At 36.4% G+C, this 20,008-nt stretch overlaps 1 protein-coding gene across 2 annotated transcripts in view; it reads right to left on the bottom strand.

Annotated features, from left to right (window-relative positions):
• Window positions 1-20,008, bottom strand: part of CSMD3 (CUB and Sushi multiple domains 3) — a 756,099-nt gene that overhangs the window by 397,679 nt on the left and 338,412 nt on the right. The window lies entirely within an intron of this gene.

Raw genomic sequence — 20,008 nt, 5'->3', positions numbered from 1 at the left:
TGTAAATAAATTTTCCAATTAATAATTACATGTAACTTTAGCATATTTTACAATAAATTATTGTCATTAATCCACCAGGTTTGGTTCGTGAAATACCAAGTATAATAACTTTAAGGTATCATCACTCTGCAGACCTTCTTAAAGCACCATCATTTCACTTATTTATGTAGTTGTTACATGTTTAATACAGTTCTGGATAACTGCATTACATTTTGATTAAGATATACTCAAAGGGCAACATAACTAATTGCACTTTGTGCAATACAACTATCTTCAAATAACAACTGAATAATTGTACTTCACTGAGTAAATGCAGTGAAGGTGAAGAACATATTTTACTCCTCACATCTACAATCTGGCTCAAGTAGGATAAAGCTGGATCAAAGGTAAAAGTAATTTTCTTATTTCATGAACCTGAGTAAAATGCAACTATCATCACAAGCATGGGCATTTTTTATATCCTGTAATTTAAAATGCAGTATGCATATTTAATGCTGAAGGATAAAAAAATCAGATCCATTTCAAGAATACAAAGAATTTTTCACTTCGAGCAAAATTCAAACTTATTAGAAAAGAAAATAAAGAATATTGTTTCCTACCATGTATTAATCATGCTAATACTGTCTTTATGAAAATAATGGAAGTTCTGAAAATTTTCATATAGCTAAAAATGACAGAATACATATGTATAGGAATTTTTAATACTTGTAACTGTAATACATGGTCTTTAATTATTGTTATAATTGGGAACTGTGAATGTTTGTGTTTAAAGCTGTGGATATTATTCTTATGGATTAATATCATGTCCTTGAATGCTCATATTACTTTGCTACACTGGGGTTCTGGTAATTGTTTGAAGAACAACATGTTTCTATGAACAAAAGCCAGTACAGGCAAGTTGGAGAAACAGATTTATGTTTCAAGGATTGCAATTTGTTCCAAAGGGAGGAGAAACACTTTTCTTTACAGGTGCAAATAGGAACATAAATACACTGAGGAACAGCCAGTGTGGCATATTCACATATACAAACATGTGTGCGTGTGTGTGTGCACGCGCATGTATGTGTGTGTTATACACCAGGGAATACAATCAAGTTCAAAGAGTTAAGAGGACACAGATGGAGAAGACATGGAAAAAAAGTAGCTGATTTGCTCTAAATGTCTGAGTAAAGCAGACAAAACCACACATATATCTTCTTAATCTTAGTGTAAAAAAAATATTCTGGATAGTTTGTGTTGTTCTAGCCACAAAATTCTTTTCTGAGATAAAGAAAGCTTTTTTATTTTTAATCAAAATAGAGGTACATGCAAAAGAAGTTTATTATTTGGCTTTGCGGCATTAACATTTTTCAGAGAAACATGTCTTATTAAAAGATTTCTGGCCCACTCTCTTTGTAACTCACCTAAAACATTGACAATGGGATAGGTATGACTTTGAAAAGTGTACTTGTATAAAGCCACACACATGCATAGATTAGTCTACATCTGTCTTGTACAATTTTCTGTGAAACAGTCACATTTTTTAGACAAGAAGTAGCAAAGAAGTCATTAATAACTTTCACAATTTAAAAATAAATTTTGAAATATTGTATTATAGTAACTGGCTAGAAAAAATTGGAATGTTAACAGATGATAATCTTATTTTTGAAGTTGTTACCATGATTTCTTCTTAAAAGTTTCTGGATCAACTGAAAATTAGAAAATGTTGCAACTTTGTACAAAAATGCCAGTAGTAAAATAAAACCAGAAGCAGTAACCACTAAATAGGATTGTATTTTATGTATAGGAAAAATTCAGATATTATTGCTTGAAGCAGTAAATCATTTTGCGTACCATGCATACCTCTGCCAGGAGAGGGTTAGAAACACCTACCAATAACTACTCCAGGCACGTTATAGTACAAATGAACTTATTTCATAACTCCAGGTCATTAAAGGGTAAGTAAGCAAATGTATGTAACCTACTAATAAACCCCTTTCAAGTTAGGTTTAACATACCAAACCTGAGCTGATTTACAGTACAAACTTTGGATTTGGCAAAGTAAACTTGACATTTATTTGGCAAATCTGCTTGTCAACTGAGACTTGAAGACATCTAATTTTAAGGGAATTTGCAGAAATGGAGCAAGAATAACATACAGCAACAGCAGAACTGCCAACATCCAACATGCAAGAGGCAGTAAACTAATTTCCTACGTATGTAATGCACAAGCGTTTATGTGTTGAAAATGTGAAAAACAATTGTGTATATTTTTTGGAAATTCATCCTCTGCTGTTTATCTTTGACATATGAAGTACACAAGGTACAATACAAAATGTACTTGAAGCCTTTGCAAATATGCCTGAATGGCAAGAAAATAAACACTCTTAGCGATAAGATACATTTTCAGAGTCCTTGTTTAACAATGTCAGATTTAGTTTGATCAGACTCAAAGACAGCTGGATTTGGCAATGCTCATTATATTGATTATTCCCTTTAGAATACTGAAAAACTGTTTTGATGATACCAGCATTTAAAGTTGAGTGTGCTGGAACCTTTCAAAACAACAACTGAAATTTAGGTAAAATAAGTAAATAACTTAAAACTTCGTAATAAACCTGACAAAAAATCTGCTTTTACCAGTCATCTAACATTTTGGGGTTTTTTTGTTTTTCTGAAAAAGCTGTAAATGGCAGACCAAAGGTAGGTGGCATCCTTGAATCAGTTTAATGTTAGAGTAAAACCTCAAGGTAATGCTACATTTTAATCTGTTACTGTTTGTAAGAATAAAAGCTTCAGGGAAAACTGTGCTGGTTTAGTACTATATTCTACATATTTTTAAACCAGATTAGTATTATTAAATTGTGCTATTGATCTGGTTGGTAGATGCACAGTAATCAGAAACACAGGGGCAGGTATTCTTTCTGGATCTATAAATTCAAGTAATTTTTTTTTTTTTCCAGTTTCACAGAGCAAGATATAAGCACCATTAATATAAATAAGATATGATCCATTGTTTTTAGTGATCCATATAAACAGTGATCATGTTTAAAATGTATTTATATACTTATTGTATTTATGCCTCACCCCACAATCTCAGTTAAAACTGAAAAAAAAGTAAAATACAGAGGCACCACGAAATATTTTCAAATGGTCAGGTATCCTTTCAGGGAACAATATTATGAACAAAAGTATTTCACCAATTATTTGCCTGAACTACAAGATTCTGGATAAGAGGATGATACTATCAAAAGTGGGTTCTAGAAGGCAGGTACAAGAGGGAAATTTCAAAGACGCAGAATTCCAGCTGAGATAGTTTACCACCATAGCCATGATCTATCATTTGACACATTCAACTATTTCAACTAATTATATCAAATATGTATCTGTATAGCTTCAGAACTGAGAGGAATATCTTTACTTAAAATTAAGCAATGTAATAATAACTATTCTGTTCTTTTTCAGAAAGAGCTATGCAATCGTCCCTGAAATTTTGTACATTTATAGTAGCCTTTGTGATGTATCCAGCAGGTAGCAGACTACTATAATTATCCTGATACAGACTAATCATATTTTAATTTTTGTTTCAGAGGATATTTTTAAACATGTCCCTAGACACTACTCAGGAAAAAGGAATCTTTTCTTTCCTCTTCCTCCATATACACACATATATATAAACAACAAATTTATTTAAAATAAAATACACTGATCTGTGTGCTCCTTATTCACTAAAATAAATATGAAAGTAGCTAAAAGGAAGGCAATAGTCTTTCTACATCCTGGTCTGCTTTTGCTGTTTATAAACTCACAAGCAATAAACAACTTATAATTGCTGAATTAAATTAGATTTATAAACCCAGAAACAAATAAACAAAAAAAAAGATGGCAATACTAATAATTTTTATCCAAGCTAAACAGAAAAAAAGTCCTATTTGAAAAATAACTCTAAAATTATGATGGTGTGCTTTGGTCTCCGGTAATTTTGCAAGGACTTTTCTGAAGGAATAAATGAGAGCAGAGATCTAATTTCTAATTTCAGCAGACATTACCTCCTTTCTGTGCCTTGGAACATATGCTTTGGAACCCACTCCTTGGGCAAAACTGAGTCTGATATCCAGCTCAGAAGTAACACAAGAGAAGACTTTATTGAATAGTTAATGGCTAACTTGAGAATTTCCTACAACTCTTCAGAGGGAGAATATACTTAGGAGGATGTGTTCCAGACAGCAATCTTTCCAGACTTGAAAGTTTGATATGACTGTGTGTCTAGTTCCTGATAGAACTTGCTCCCCAAAGATTTTTCAAGGAAAGTAGTGTTCCAGGTGAAGTACTCAACTTTTAAAAATTTCAGAACATACAAAGCAGAATGATGTGTAACAGAAACAAGTATATGTTCTTCTGAAGGGGAAGTGTAAAAATTTAAAGTTGTATGTATTTCCATATGTGCATCTGTTATCCTAAAGTTTCCAATGCAAATGTAACTCTAAAAATATTTTCAGATGTATAGTAATGTTTTCACTCCATAAAATTTGACATTTTACCAGTAAAATGAAGCAGTTTCTAAAGTTGTTATGAATCTTTTATCTTCAGAAGAGGCTTAAAAATTAAACTAAGATATAGCTTAAATGAACTATATCTTAGATAATATTAATATAAAGGAACAAATTGTGCCAAGAACACATTATTACATACTATTTTGGTGTATATTGCATATAATCCAACTATTTAAAATTTCCAGGAACTGCTGTATAGCATAACAATAGTTTATTTAGCTCCTTGGTAGTCACTTATTACATGAACAAAACACTACCTAAAATGAAACAGCCTAAATATTAAGCACTTCTGTCCTTTCTAATTTAATTTAATCTTTAAGTATCAGAGGAGATGAGAAAAGGGGGAGAGGGGGAAGAAAAGGAGAAAGAAAATTTGGAGATTATAGAACATTATAGAAAAAACAGGTGACACAAAGCTGTAAGACAATTCCAGGAGATAAATACTCACTAGCTGAACTGGAAAGTTTCTTCTATATTGTTGAGTCTGTTTGTTAGCAATAGGATTCATCATACTTAACTGCAGACATCTACAGTGCAAACACCTATATTTGACAGAGGCTTCTTTATAACCAGAGAAAAAAACATGTCTAGAGTGTAATTTATTTCATCAAAAGGTGATAACACATACTAAATCAACCACAGCTTAGAAGTACCTATTTCTCTTCCTTGACTATAAAGTGAGACTAGGCATTTATACATGGATGTCTACACTGTGGACATCTAAAACGGAATTCACTCACATAAATATTTTTAAGTAGTACCATCTGAGATGCTGTAAAGCAGCCAAAAGATCCACACAAATCTACACAAATCTGGCAGATACAGGATCTTCAGGAGAACTGTGCTCTTTTGGGAAGGCAGCTGAAGACCAGATGGGGTTATCCTGGAGTATTGTGTGTCAGTGATTGTCAGTAATCTCAATCCTACAGATATCAGATGAATTCTGCTTTGCAGAGTCATTGGTAAATATATCATGTAATTTCTTTCATGCATTTCTTTTTCTTTAAAAATGGTTTTAGCTTTGTTCTGGTTTGGTTTTTTTAACTCAAATACTAATGCTAAATGTCACTTAATTTTCCATAGAGGCTAATCCTGCAATCAGTTATTTATACAGGTTATTTAGAATTATTTACTTTGGGGCCACAATAATTGAAAACAAATGTACAGTCCTTCCCTATGCTGAGAACAAATACTATTGGAAAGTCTTGAAATGGAAGGATCGCACATTAAAATAACAGCATGAAGAGATTATATTTTTATTTTTCATGTTATAGTTTTCTGTTTTCATAGAAGTATGACCTGTAATGTTTTGGCTTGCATTCACAAGAAGAGTTTCTGAGAATGATTAATCAGAGGGATACAGTCTCAACATTTTATCCCTATGCATCCCCAATAAAAAGAAGTATTCTAAAAAAAAAAAAAAAAAGTTATCTTGTAAATAAGGTCTTCTACAAAGAAACAAAAATAAATAATAATTGCACAATGTAATTCAACTATCAATACAGCATCCAGAAAAGGAAATAAAGGTGTGCAAATAAATAATTAAGCAAACGCATATGCTTTTACTTATGTCAGTGTGTTAATCATGATCCCAACAATACAACTTATTATATAACTTTTATCTTGTGAAACAGAATATTATGTTGTGGGTTTGGGGCTTTTTTTACCTCGAAGCAATTATTTCAGATTAGATGTTGCCATATCTTCTCACATCAAATACCTTAAACTCTGTTAATGCTGTCACATTATACCTCTAAAAATTACTAGTGCTTGTACTTAAAATTAAGTTATTTTCATTCATTTTTATTAAGCCACTAGAAAAGAAGACAAATTTTTTGATCTAGACACTGAAGGAAATGACTGGTTAGTAACTAACTTTAACATGATGTAGGAATGGCATTTGTACCTAAAAGACACGAAGAAGGGAAAGGTTGGATTTAAAAATACTGGCCACCTCTCTAGTCCCAAAATATCTATTATTGATCTACAAAGAAATCTATTTCTGCAAAAACTGTCTAGCAAAAAAACATGATACGAATGTTTCAAACATACTAGCAACAGCAAAAAATCCACCTCACTGAAACATATCCACAAGATATCTACTTACATCTACTTACATTTTTACTGTTAACTCTAGAAAAAAAACCACTTACAGACTGCTAATAATGTTATGCCCACCCTTTGCTCATGAATCAAAAGGAATTCTCTGGTTGCCACCTTCACTGGTAGAAGTGAAACTAGGCAAGGAAAGGAAATGCATCCTGTTTATATGTCTGTGTCTTTGTAAGACCTCAGGATGGTTAACTGCTTTTGTGCTGAGGCTGTCTGACTACTTCCCAGTAAGTAAATGATGTGCATTTATATCTTATGGTATAAGCTAATGAAATGGTGCTGTCTGATTGATAGGCTTTACCTCCATAATTTTCCATAGAACCACAGGTCCCTCCATCAAAATAATTGTGTTATTATATATTCGATTATAGAAGAATAGTTTCAGTAGGAAAATATATTGAATCCATCATTTAGTATAAGACTGAGGCATAGTTTTATTTTAATTATTTATACTGAGGTATAATTTTTTTTAACATTAATACTACCATGGAGCAGCTAATCCTGGAAACCATTTCCAGGAACATTAAGGACAAGAATATCATCAGGAGTAATCAGCATGGCTTTACCAAGGCGAAGTCATGCTTGACCAAGTTTGATAAACTTCTATGATGAAATTACTAGCCTGGTAGATGAGGGAAGAGCAATGGATATTGTCTACCTGGACTTCATGTAGGCCTTTGTGGCAGGTGCACTGGCCCAGTGCAAATAGGGCTTCTTGACTGCTGAAGTGTAGCAGCTCCTGACTGCCTTTGTTCCTGGGGCTTCACCTTAGTTGGGGCCTTTGGCCAGTAGGAGCCGCTACTGACCACAGATCAGATTCGGCCTGGGTATAAATGGAGTCCCCTGGGGAAGCCATTTTGAGCTTGTCCCCTGGAGCAGCATGCTGTGGTCAAGGACTTCCTCCTTGGGTTAGGATGCTGTCCAAGGAAACTCCTTGAGGTGACTTGGGTCAGGATGCTGCCCTAAGAAGGTCCTCGAGGTTGAGAGCCCTCACTTGTTAGGTGAGTGAGAGAGTGGGGTTGTTGTTAAAACCTAGAAAGTGGTGCTTTATCCTGCATTTTGGGTTGTTGTTAAACCCTAGGAAGTTGTTCTGTTCTCCTCTCACAGACATTCAAACCTGTAATTGAACAGTTGCGGAGGGCTAGTTAATTGTGTTGACAATTTTTAATTTTTGGTGGCTGGTTGTTTATTTGAGAGCCTCTGTAACAGCCTTTGACATTGTCTTCTGTAAGGTATTTATAGACAAGCTGTTGATATATGGGCTGAGTGAACAGACAGTGAGGTGGACTGAAAACTGGATGAAAGTCTGGGTCCAGAGGGTGGTGATCAGCAGCATAAAGTCTAGTTGGAAGCCAGTAACTGGTGGTGTATCCCAGGGGAAAATACTGGGACAAAACCTGTTTAATGTCTTCTTCATTGTTGATCTGGGTGATGGGGCAAAGAGTACCTTCATCAAGTTTGCCACAACACCAAACGGGGAGCAGTGGCTAATATGCCAGAAGGTCATGCTGCCATCCAGAGGAACCTCAACAGACTGGAGAAATGGACCAACAGGAACTTCATGAAGTTCAACAAGTGCAAAATCCAGCCCCTGAGGAGGAACAACCCCATACACCAGTATATGATGGGGGCCACCCAGCTGGAAAGCAGCTTTGCAAAAGTGTACCTGGGGGTCCTGGTAGACACCAGGTTGAGCATGGGCCAGCAATGCGCCCTTGCTGCAAAGAAGGTGAATAGCATCCTCAGCTGCATTAGAAAAAGTATTGCCATCAGGTCCAGGGAGGTGATCCTTACCTTCTGCTCAACTGTAGTGAGACACATCTGGATGTGGTGTTCAGTACTCCCGAGTACAAGAGAGAGTTGGACATACTGGAAAGAGTCCAGCAAAGGCTGCGGAAATGATTAAGGGACTCAAGCACCTCTCCTATGAGGAAGGACTGAAAGAGCTGAGACTATTCAGCCTAAAGAAGAGAATGCTCACAGGAGGTCTTTTCAATGTATATAAATACCTGACGGGAAGGTGCAAAGAGGAGAGAGACAGGCTCTTTTCACTGATGGGACAGGACCAGAGGCAATGGGCACAAACTGAGACACAGGAGGGTCCTCCTGAACATCAGGAAACAGTTTTTTACTGTGAGGGTAACCAAGCACTGGCACAGGTTGCCCAGAGTTGTTATAGAGTCTTCCTCCTTGGAGATACTAAAAAGCCATCTGGACACGGTCCTGGGCAGCTGTCTCTAGGTGCCCCTCCTTGAGCAGGACAAGAGGTCCCTTCCAACCTTAACCACTCTGTAATTCTGTGAAAATTGTATCAAATAAAAATTAGATATCTGTTAAAAAAATGATCAGTTACTACCTTCACAGCTAGCACTTTTCTACAGATAAGCTGTTTGGAGAGACATTGATCTTGCCTAGTTTGGACATTCCTCTTAGAATAAATAATTAATCAGTACATTAGGATTTGTACCTCTAGTGAAACTAATATCTCTTCGTTAACTGGAGAGAGAGTTTAAAATAAAAAGCCTACCAGCTATGGCAATTAACGTTCTGTTGACTAAAGTTAGATGGCACTGATCTACATAAAGTTTCTTTCTTCCATAAAATTGTCCCTCCATGTCTTCTTTACTGCAGTTGTGAAAAATACAGGGATGACTGTATTGAGAATAACATGCTAATTATTTCCTATTACATCTAGTTGAACACAACTCCCTGCCTGGTAAGCATTTGATATAATAGCATGAGGAAAGAATGAAAGGAATGGTAGATTTTAGAGAAAGGTGAGAGAAGATGCAATTGATTACAATTTATGGGCTATAGAAACACATGCCTATGTGGTTAAAAAGAAATTTATATCCATATTATGAAGTTGCACATAGCTAACTTAAGATCACATTTGTTTTCTTATACTGCCAAAAGTCAGAATGGCAACAAGGCCAGCTGTAAACAAAAAGGAGAAAACGGTTTTGAAATATCTCTAAACAATATTTTTCAGCAAAATGTTGTATACCAGAGATAAAAATGCTAATAAATTGAAGTTTACCAAAGCTAATAAAGCAGATTTAGTGTGTTGCTTTTTTTTAAAAGACATTCATGAATATTGAATTAAGCATAAAATCTTTAAAATGTATATACATAAGTATATACTTCATAAATAGAAATACGAATCATAGTATCATAGAGTGGTTTGTGCTGGAAGGGACATTTAAAGATTGTGTAGTCCAACCCTCCCTGCCATGAGGAAGGACACCTTTCAATAGATCAGGTTTTCAAAGCCTTGTCCCACCTGACCTCAAACACTTCCAATGATGGGGCATCCACAACTTGTCCAGGCAAACTGTTCTTACCACCTTCATTGTAAAAAATTTCTTCCTTATGTCCAATCTAAATCTACCCTCTTTCAGTTTAAAACTTATCCTTTGCCCTCTCACTACAGGTGCTAGTAAAAGGTCTTTTTCCATCTTTCTTATAATCCCCCTTTATATGATAAAAGGTCACAATAAGGTCTTCCTGGAGCATTCTCTTCTCTAGGCTGAACAACCCCAACTTTCTCAGCCTTCCTTCATAGGAGAGGTGTTCCAGCCCTTTGATCATTTTTGTGGCCTTCCTCTGAACCCACTCTAACAGGTACACTGAGATCCATGAGCTTCCTCACAAAAGCATGTAAATGACTGATTAGGTTTAAGACTAGTTCCAAAACACAATATAAATGGATTTCCCAACTTTGAAGTTGTGATCCATAAAATCATAGGTAAAAGCCACTTAACCTCTAAGGCATTTAAACTCACACCATAGGTCTGGTTTTGACCTGTATATTCACCAGATGTACCAAGGCTATGAGGCAATATGTGAGAAAATTTGGAATTCTTTTTCTCAGTAACATCATTTTTACAGTGGCAATGCACAGTAAGTTCCCATTCAGCTGATCAGACAAATGTTAATATTCCAGAATCCCAACTCTGGTTCCTCCTGTCTAATCTAGTCTTTTGAATATGTTTCATGTCTTAGAAAAACATCCTCCCATGTTATCTTGAGAAAATTATGGATGAATGTCACTCCCAAATAAGCATAAGTTTGAAGAGCAATAAAAGCTACAAACATTATAGTCTTTTTCTTTCTTCTAGTAGAGGGATCTTTACTTTCTATTAATAGGAGGGTTTTTTATATTTGGAATTCATTTTCTCACTGATTTTTAGTGGTATTTGAGCACTTAATGCTATGTCTCTTTGATAACATAGATCTTGAGGTTGAAAGGTTTTATAGCAATTTGATTAAGCTTCTGATGTTATTAAGGAGGTGAAATGTATTTCATTAATAATATCACCCCAGTAAATAACAAATAAAAAGACCTGAGACTAAAAGCTCATACAGCAGAGTTAGTAGCAAAAGCATATTACAATAAGGCTCAAATCTAAGAATATTGCTAAAGAAAACGAAAGTAATCTTAAAGCATTGTGTTTAAATTAAGTACATAATGCTCCATGAGTTCCATTTTCTATTTTTTCAAAAGCTATTTTTGTAGTAAAACCCATCAGTCCATTTTACTACTTTCCAAGGAGATGTGTTAGGGAAACCCTGAAATGTTTTGTGAACTTTTGCTCTAAAGAATTTTTTTCTACTTCCACAGACAGGGAGACAATGATGCTCCAGATAGCCTAAAAAAGTATGACTTGCCAAGACCATGTGGCAGGTGCATCCGCCCAGTGAAAACAGAGCTTCCTGGTTGTTGAAACGTGGCAGCTTTTGGCTGTCTTTGTTTTCAGGGTCTCGCGGTAGTTGAGACCTTTGACCAATGGGAGCCGCTATTGACTACAGGTCAGATTCGGTCTGGGTATAAACGGAGTCCCTTGGGGGAGCCATTTTGAGCTCATCCCCTGGAGCTGTATGCTGCGGTCAGGACTCTCCCCTTGGGTCAGGACGCTGCCCAAGGAAACTCCTCGAGGTACTTTGGGTCGGGACGCTGCCCTGAGCAGGTCCTCGAGGTTGAGAGCCCTCACTTTCTAGGTGAGTGATAGAGCGTTTTGGGTTGTCGTTAAACCCTAGGTAGTGAAGTTTTGTTTACGTTTGGGGTTGTCGTTAAACCCCTAGGCTGTGAAGCTTTGTTTTACGTTCTGGGTTCTCGTTAAACCCACGAAATGAAGTTTACGTTTGGGGTTGCCGTTAAACCCCTGGGGTGTGAGGCTTTGTTTTACGTTTCGGGTTCCCGTTAAACCCCAGGTAGTGAAGTTTGCGTTTGGGGTTGTCGTTAAACCCCCAGGGAGTGGGGCTTTGTAAAATATTTCGGGTTATTGTTAAACCCCAGAAAGTTATTCTGTTCTCCTCTTGTGGACATCCGGATCTGTAATCTACGGAGAGCTGACTGGTGGTTTTATGAAAAAAATAAATCTATTTATTTTTTTAAATTGGTGGTGGGTTGCTTATTTGGAAGCCTCCGTAACAGACCATTATAAACAAATATTGACAGGTTAATCAGGAAAAAAAAAATCAACCAATTTATAAAGCAACACTGAAAAAATCATGGTAAGTTTTCCCTCATAAAACTAAGCTCACTGTCAAAATAAATCATTTTTGTTAAATAACAAGATGACTGCAATCATAGGAAGGGGCTGAGGACTTCTACTTAACTTGCCCCTGCTTCTGTTCTTTCATTCAGTAGTTAGCCAAAACCAATATCCTTGCATGCAGCAGAGAAGTCTGCCCTTTTTCATCCCACTGAGGGTAATCAGTCTGTTCCAAAAGAAAACAGAGAGATCACTAGCTGAAGTCAGCCTAACTTGATGAGCAGCTACACATACTGAAGGGAACAGAAACACAGGAGTGATATCAGTGACTTCAGTCTCACTGGATGTTCCCACAGGCATCATCTTCAGTTTGCATTGTGAATGTGTATTGGGTTTACGTGGCAAGTTTTTGTAGCAGGGAGGGACTGCAGGGGTGGCTTCTGTGGAACTGATCAGGAGCTGCCCCATGTTGGCCAGAGCCAGTACCAGTTGGCTCCAAGATGGACCTGCCACAGGCCAAAGCTGAGCAAATCAGCAGTGTTGGTAGTGCCTCTGTGATAACATATTTAAGAAAGGGTAAAAAATGCTGTGCAAGAGCAGCTGAGGGATTGAGTGAGTATATGTGAAAGAACTCTGCAGACACCAAGGTCAGTGAGGAAGGAGAGAGAGGAAGTGCTCCAGGCATCAGAGCAGAGATTCACCTGAAGCCTGTGGAGAAGACCATGGTGAGGCAGGTTGTCCCTCTGTAGCCCATGGAGGTCCATGCTGGAGCAGATATCCACCTGCAGCCCTTGGAAGACCCCATGCTTGAGCAGATGGATTTGCCTTGAAGGAAACTGTGACCCTGTGAAGAGCCCACACTGGAGCAGGCTCCTGGCAGGACCTGTGAGCCTGTGGGACCCCACACTGGAGCAGTCCACTCTTGAAGGACTGCACCCCATGGGAAGGATTGATGCTGGAGCAGTTCATGAAGAACTGCAGCCTGTGGGAGGGATCCAATGCTGGAGCAGGAGAAGAGCGTGAGGAGGAAGGAGTGGCAAAGACTGAGTTATAGACTGACCGCAACCCCCATTCCCTGTCCTCCCTGTGGTGCTTGGGGGGAGGAGGTAGGGAAGTCAGGAGCAAAGTTGAGCCTGGGAAGAAGGGAGGAGTGGAGGGAAGGTGTTGTTTTAGATTTGTTCTTATTTCTCATTATCCTACATTTGACTGGCAAGAAATTAAATTAATTTCCCTAAGTCAAGTCTGTTATGCAAATGGCAGTAACTAGTGAGTGATCTTCCCATCCTTACCTTGACCCATGAAATTTTTCATCACATTTTCTCCCCCTGTCTTGTTGAGGAGGGGGAGTGACAGAGCAGCCTGGTGGGCACCTGGCAGCCAGCCAAGGTTAACCCACCACAGAATGGTACCATAAACATTTAAAGGGGTCACTTCATAGAAAACAAACAAACAAACAAATAAACTACCAGCAGCTCCATTTCCCAGTCAAATTTCAGAAAAAGGTACAGAGCAGAACAATTTACTATAAAGATCACTCATAAGAGTAACCAAGCGAACTAAAACTGTGGAGGCAAGTGACAAGTCTCTGTGCCAAAAATTCAACAAAAAAGACTGAAACATATCAGTTGCTCACAGTGCAAGCACTGGAAAATTCCTAGTAAATTCTCTGGGTCATATGCACATGTCATTCTAAAAGTTCTAGCTTGGGTTTGCATATTCATCATAAATACAAGTAAGAAAATATGTTTGAAATCAAAGTGTATGGGAGACATTACTTAGACCAATTTTAGGAACTTATAGAAAGTCAAACATAACTAAAACTCAGATTCGGCCTTTAATTCTATCTAAAGTTTTAATCAAAACTAGAGTTAATACCTGACATTCAGGTTATTGCTAGACTCTAAACTTGCTGACGGCTGAAACAGAAGTAATTACTTCTGTTGCAGTTACTGCAATAGGCACAATCTCTCAAACATGTGCTATGGGTAGAACATTATTTTCAGAGTGTAAAACATCGCTCCTATAGTGACAGAAATGTCAAGAAAATATTTAGTGAGATAAAATCTACATTAATTAAGAAAATGGACCTGTCCTCCTTTCATAATGAAAGTAGAGTTATGGTAAAATTGCCGGATGGGAGGACAAGTAATTTATCCCTCTGCAATCGCATTACTTTTTTTTCTCCACATCTCTTTTATTATACCATTTTTCTCCAACACTTAATGCAAAGCACATGCACATATGTCCTGACTCCAAATTCTCTCATTCAACAATTGATTCTATTCCCTCACTGCTGAACCTGCTAACTTCCTGTCTTAGAAATAGCTGATTCCCTTCTATGCTCTTACTATACTGAAACAATCTCCCATCCCTCCACATTTCTAAGATTTTTTTTTAAACTTCAGTATATATGTCACTCAAATTTTTTTAACTGGATCAAAATGTTCATGAACAATACAGAAGAATAGTGTAGCTAACATTACAAAGAAATTGAATTTGTTCTCAAGAGAACTGAAGCATTTTTACACTTTCTAGTTTCATATAGAATAAAAGTACATTATCCCCTATTGATAAGTACAGTACTATAATTTTTAATCTGCATGGATGAAAAACAGGATTACGGTTAAACTATATATTTAAGAGTGATCTTAATATGCTCATATTTTCTAATAATTTCACTGACTCTAACACTCACAATACATCTTCACACTAGGCTTAGGAAAAGCCAAGTTTGAGACATTTGCTTGTAAAAAGAACTGCAAGTAGTTTGTTCCAACAAAAGCCTGACCAAAACAGATTAACGAAATGAGTACTTGAGTTCATGCTAAAGCACCCAGCCTGCTTGAGATTTATACTGTTAACATGAATAAATATGGATGGCAACTGAGTTTAGGCTTGACAGCAAGCTTAGGAAATGTTCCACTGACAGTTTTGACACGGTTAACAAAATAACACAGCTGTGGTAAATTAAATGTAAACACTGCTTTTTGCTGAATTTGTTTTGCTTATTTTTGTCTTGGCCTAAAAAGCACAAAATCTCAAGAGTGAAAAGGAGGAAAACAGCAACATCATGACATAAAGGAGGAGAAAGAGAAGAATGGAATGTAAGAATATATATCTAAAAAAAATCTTAATATAGAGTGATTAAATGAGAACCACATTTAATATCAATTCAGTTACAGTTGCAAGTTATTCCCTCAGTAAACTTCTTCAGATTTGCAGAAAATATCATGTGAGGAGTTTCACAGATACTTTGGACTATTTCAACAGTTTCTCAGAGAGTAAAAAGGACTACAGTAGTTGGAAGCAGATATCATAAATTTTCAGTAGGCTCTGCCATTACAACAAAATTCAGATTAGAAATTTCCTAATAGTTATCTGACATCCACAAAAAACCCTAGCAAAAATAATAATTAAAAACCCCAAACCTAAAACCAAACCCAAAACCCAGCAATCTCCTAACTCTTAGGCATAAATCATTATTGATTTCAAAATTATTTCAAAATGTGTTAGATAGAAAGATAAGAATGTGAACGCTGGCAAACTTCTGAAACCTATATTCTAAATACTTTCTAAAGAATATATTTTTGCAGGTAGTAAGAATACACTTGAATGTAAAATTTAGAATATGATGGTGACAAACAAAAAATAACATATAATCATGTAAAATTTCTTTTTTTAAAATTCCTGCCATGAAAAAAATAAACAAATCAGGACCTAGTTTTCTGATCCATCTAAATTTAACAATTCAACTATCTTTACAGTTTTGGAAAACAGCTTGATCTTTTTTTTAAAGGAATCTTTTTGCTTATTAATGCATGGTGGTGAACAATGTGTGGTGTGAATATGGCTGAGATCTGTCAGAAAGGCTGTCATTCTAGCACTGACATTTTCCACAGTGTTTCTGTCACTGTAGATTAAAAAAAATCAGCAAGTATAATTCATAAGACTTGAACACTGGTTAACTTTAGCCCTAATTCAGATTTCACTGATATTTTAGCCTGTTGTTAAATTTAAACTGATCATTTTGTAGCCCATTTTTCTGAAGGGCAAAATCAAGAGTCACAATTACAATTTTCTTATCCCATATGCTATTTAAGCAAACATAAACTAGATTTTAATGTAGCCCAGTAAACAGCAGTTTTGTCATTACTTGTAAATACACACAGATTTGTACTGACCTGACAATGAGCATCTCAGCATTATTTGGCTTTCTCTTGGTCTAAACTAGTTTTAGCATGCTTAAGCTATAACAATTATCTAGCAATTACTGCCTAACAGGTCTGGTTTAGCTCTGTGAATACTATATAGAGAAAAAAAACCCTAACAAGCCAAGGCACTCACTGTCTAAAAAACAACAGCTATTTATGTTAAGTGAAGCTGAGGAAATTGTGCAACTTTCAAACTTTACTTAGCAACAAATAAAGAGAAATCAAGTGAAGATTAAAAAAAAATAATTATGCCTTGGTACAGTGCTGGAAACAGTCTTCTTGTTTCTTCTTATTTCATTAGCAATGAGACCAATTTATTTTGTTAAGCTAAATGAGAGGGATGCAGCAAACTATTATTATTGTATACAGTACAGAAAAAAAATATTTTTTGAGGTATTAGCTAAGAATGAAAGAATTAAATTCACCATTCTTATCCTGGCAAAATATCTAGAGCATTTGAACCACCATAATTTAACAACACCTATAATGAAGAATTGCCATATGATTTCACTCCACTTGTCAAACGGGTAATTTGCAGATTCATAATCTACAAATGCCTTTCATTTTATTTGTTGTTTTTTCCTATGATACAAATATTAATATTAGATAACAGCTTGCTTTCCCCTATTGTCTGGAATTTTATCATGTGTATTATTCATTCTGTGTTTTAAAATTAACAACAAAATTTTTCTGAAAAAGGTCATGAAACAGCTGCAGAATTTGTATCACTACAAGCAGCAGTAGATATTTGAGTTATGGAAGCAATAAAACACACAAAATGAGGTTTTGTCATTCAGACAACAAAATACAGAAAATCTTGCAATGTTTATAACACTATGAAAATGCTTTCATAATGATAATTGTTTAATTTCAAGAAATAAGATTTAATGTTTTAGAACATCAGATTGTGATGGTTGCCAGGTTTAGCAAAAAATGCTAAATCAATCAACCCAGTGTTTACTGTGATGAGACATTATAGGTATTTAGTGCAGGGAAATTTAAAGATACTTCCTTTTATAAAAAACAAGTGGATAAAGTTGTCATGGTTTGTGTTGAAGCAGCTTTCACAGGAAATGCTTTTCTCTATTTTCTATCTAGTTGAGATTAACTGAATCAGTCTGGCAGTGTCGAAACAACTTTTTTCTCTTGCTTAAATATATAGAGATATATATAAAAATCTCTGTTCTGTTTAAGCCCATCAGAAATCATTAGCTTCCTCTACCTATGGTTTTCCTACACAAATCTCTAAATAAAATAAGTCTTCTGCTCTGAGCTTCTCTTTTGCAAACTGCTATCTCCCTGTAAGAGAGGCTTTTAATCTATGGATAAATCAACTCTATGTTACTGGTCCCATCAAGAATAGGTCATTACAGGACCTGAGAAAAAGACTGGTCTGGAGCAAGGTGCAAGTAATTGTAAAATTCAGACTGCAACCTGCCTTCTATGCGTACAGTTCATATCTGAGACAGAATAAACCAAATGTGAATATCATAAAGATTTATAAACAATATTTCTAGCTGTTTATTTGTAAGAAATATTGTTCAAGCATCTGATCTGATACAGAAAAAAATGAAAGGAAATCAAGTTTTAAATTTTTAGGAGAAAAGCAGTAGAAAAAATGAACAACTTCTGGGGAGGGGAAGGGAATTAAGCCATGAAAATACAATATTTTTTTAATATATTCAAAATGCAAACATAAAATTACAAGATCCCATTACTTAATGTCAGAATAAAATGCCAGCAATTCATAGCGTGGTCCAAAAACTAATTGTTGAGTTTGTGCCACGAGATAATGAAGTATCACTTCCCTTACTAGATGTGTGAGATGTAATAGACTTCAAACTGAGAAATCCTTATTCTCATTTCTGTGCAGTTATTCACAAGAATGTTTCCTATGGACCCAAGGGGTTAATAATATGAGAATCACAGTTCAGGCCAAAGCAAAGAACTTTAAATTCTGTTGCACCTTTAGAGTACCACAGAGACACACAATTTCCTTGAATGTTCTTTCAGGCAGATCCTTGGAACTATAGTTCTGCTATTTTTTTATTTACAGAGCTTTAGCTGATTCTAGAGTAGCCATGGATCAAACAGTGGCAAAAATCGCTTGCTTGATGTATATAAAAAAATGGGTGGAAACCATGTTAAAACAACCCAGAAGTGGGAAAACTGTTCATTAATTTCCTCCATCATATACTGTTGAAGACTCACATGTGCAGGTGCTGATCCTCACAGGGAATTTAAACAACCCCAATACCTCCTGGAAGGGCAACAAGCAGGGCACATGTCATAAAGGAGGTTTAGGGAGTGTATTGATGACAACACAGGTGACTGAGAGACAACAAATGGAGGGAGGCAAGGCAAAAGGCCGGAATAAAACCCTGACATGAGAACACACTTTGTTTAGGGTTCTGTTTTGAAGAATCCCATGCAGACAATTCTGGAGAGAACAGTCCAGAGACCCGACTGATTTTCAAGGATCACTACCTCCAAGCTCAATAATGGTTCATCCCAATGAACAGAAAAACAAGCAAAGGTACTAGTAGGCTTGCATGAATCATCTAGGAGCTCCTGAGTAAACTCAAACATAAAATGGAAGCATAAGAAAGATGAAATGAGGGTCAGGACAAACAGTATAAAGACACTCCTCTGAACATGTAGAGATATCTTTAGGAAAGCAAAAGTCCATCTGGGGTTAAGACTGGCAATGAACATGAATGGAAATAATAACTTCTACAGGTACATCAGCAGCAAAAGGTAGGTGACAGAATACAGGGGGGGCAGGTTGCATGGTGACAAAGGACACTGAAGAGACCAATGTACTGAATACCTTCTTCACTTTTGTCTTCACTGATAAGACTTACTTTCAAAAATCCCAGGCCCCTGAGATCAGAAGGAAAGTCTGGAGTAAAGAAGACTTATTCTTTCTGGAGGAAGATCAGGTTAGGGAACATTTAAACAAATTGGCTATATGCAACTCCATGGGGCCTGAAGGACTGTACACATGGGTGCTGAAGAAGCTGGCCAATGTCATTGTGAGGCCATTCTCAATCATCTTTGAAAGGTCATGGTGATCAGGAAGTGATTCCTGAGGACTGGAAGAATGAAAACTTCATCCCTATCTTCAAGAAGAAGGAAGGGTATTTGGGGATCTACAGACCAGTCAGCCTCACCTTGATTTGTGGGCATGTGATGGAGCAAATCCTCCTGGACATCATTTCTAAATGTATTGAGGACAGGAGGATGCGTGAAAGTAGCAAGCATGGTTTATGAAGGGGAAATCATGACTGATCAACCTGATAGACTTCTACAATGAGATGACTGGCTTGGTGGATGAGTGGAGAGCAGTGGATGTTGATCTTGAACTTCACTAAGGTTTTCAACACTGTCTTTCAGAAAATCCTTATAGAAAAACTGATGAAGAATGGGTAGATGAATGTACAGTTACGTAAGAAACATGGCTGGAGGCCAGCCACTTTTGAGGTACCTCGTGGGTCAACACTGGGTCCAATCTTGTTCCACATTCTCATTAATAACCTTGATGATGGTACTGATTGCATCCTCAGCAGGATTTAAGATGATACAGAACCATGAGGATTGGCTGATCCACCAGAAGGTTGTGCTGTCATTCAGAGGTACCTTGACAGACTGGAGA

This window comes from Strix aluco, chromosome 1 (genome assembly GCF_031877795.1).
Source record: "Strix aluco isolate bStrAlu1 chromosome 1, bStrAlu1.hap1, whole genome shotgun sequence".
NCBI classification, from domain to species: Eukaryota; Metazoa; Chordata; class Aves; order Strigiformes; family Strigidae; genus Strix; species Strix aluco.
Note: the sequence above shows the minus strand (reverse complement) of the source record. Positions and strands in the feature narration are given on the sequence as shown.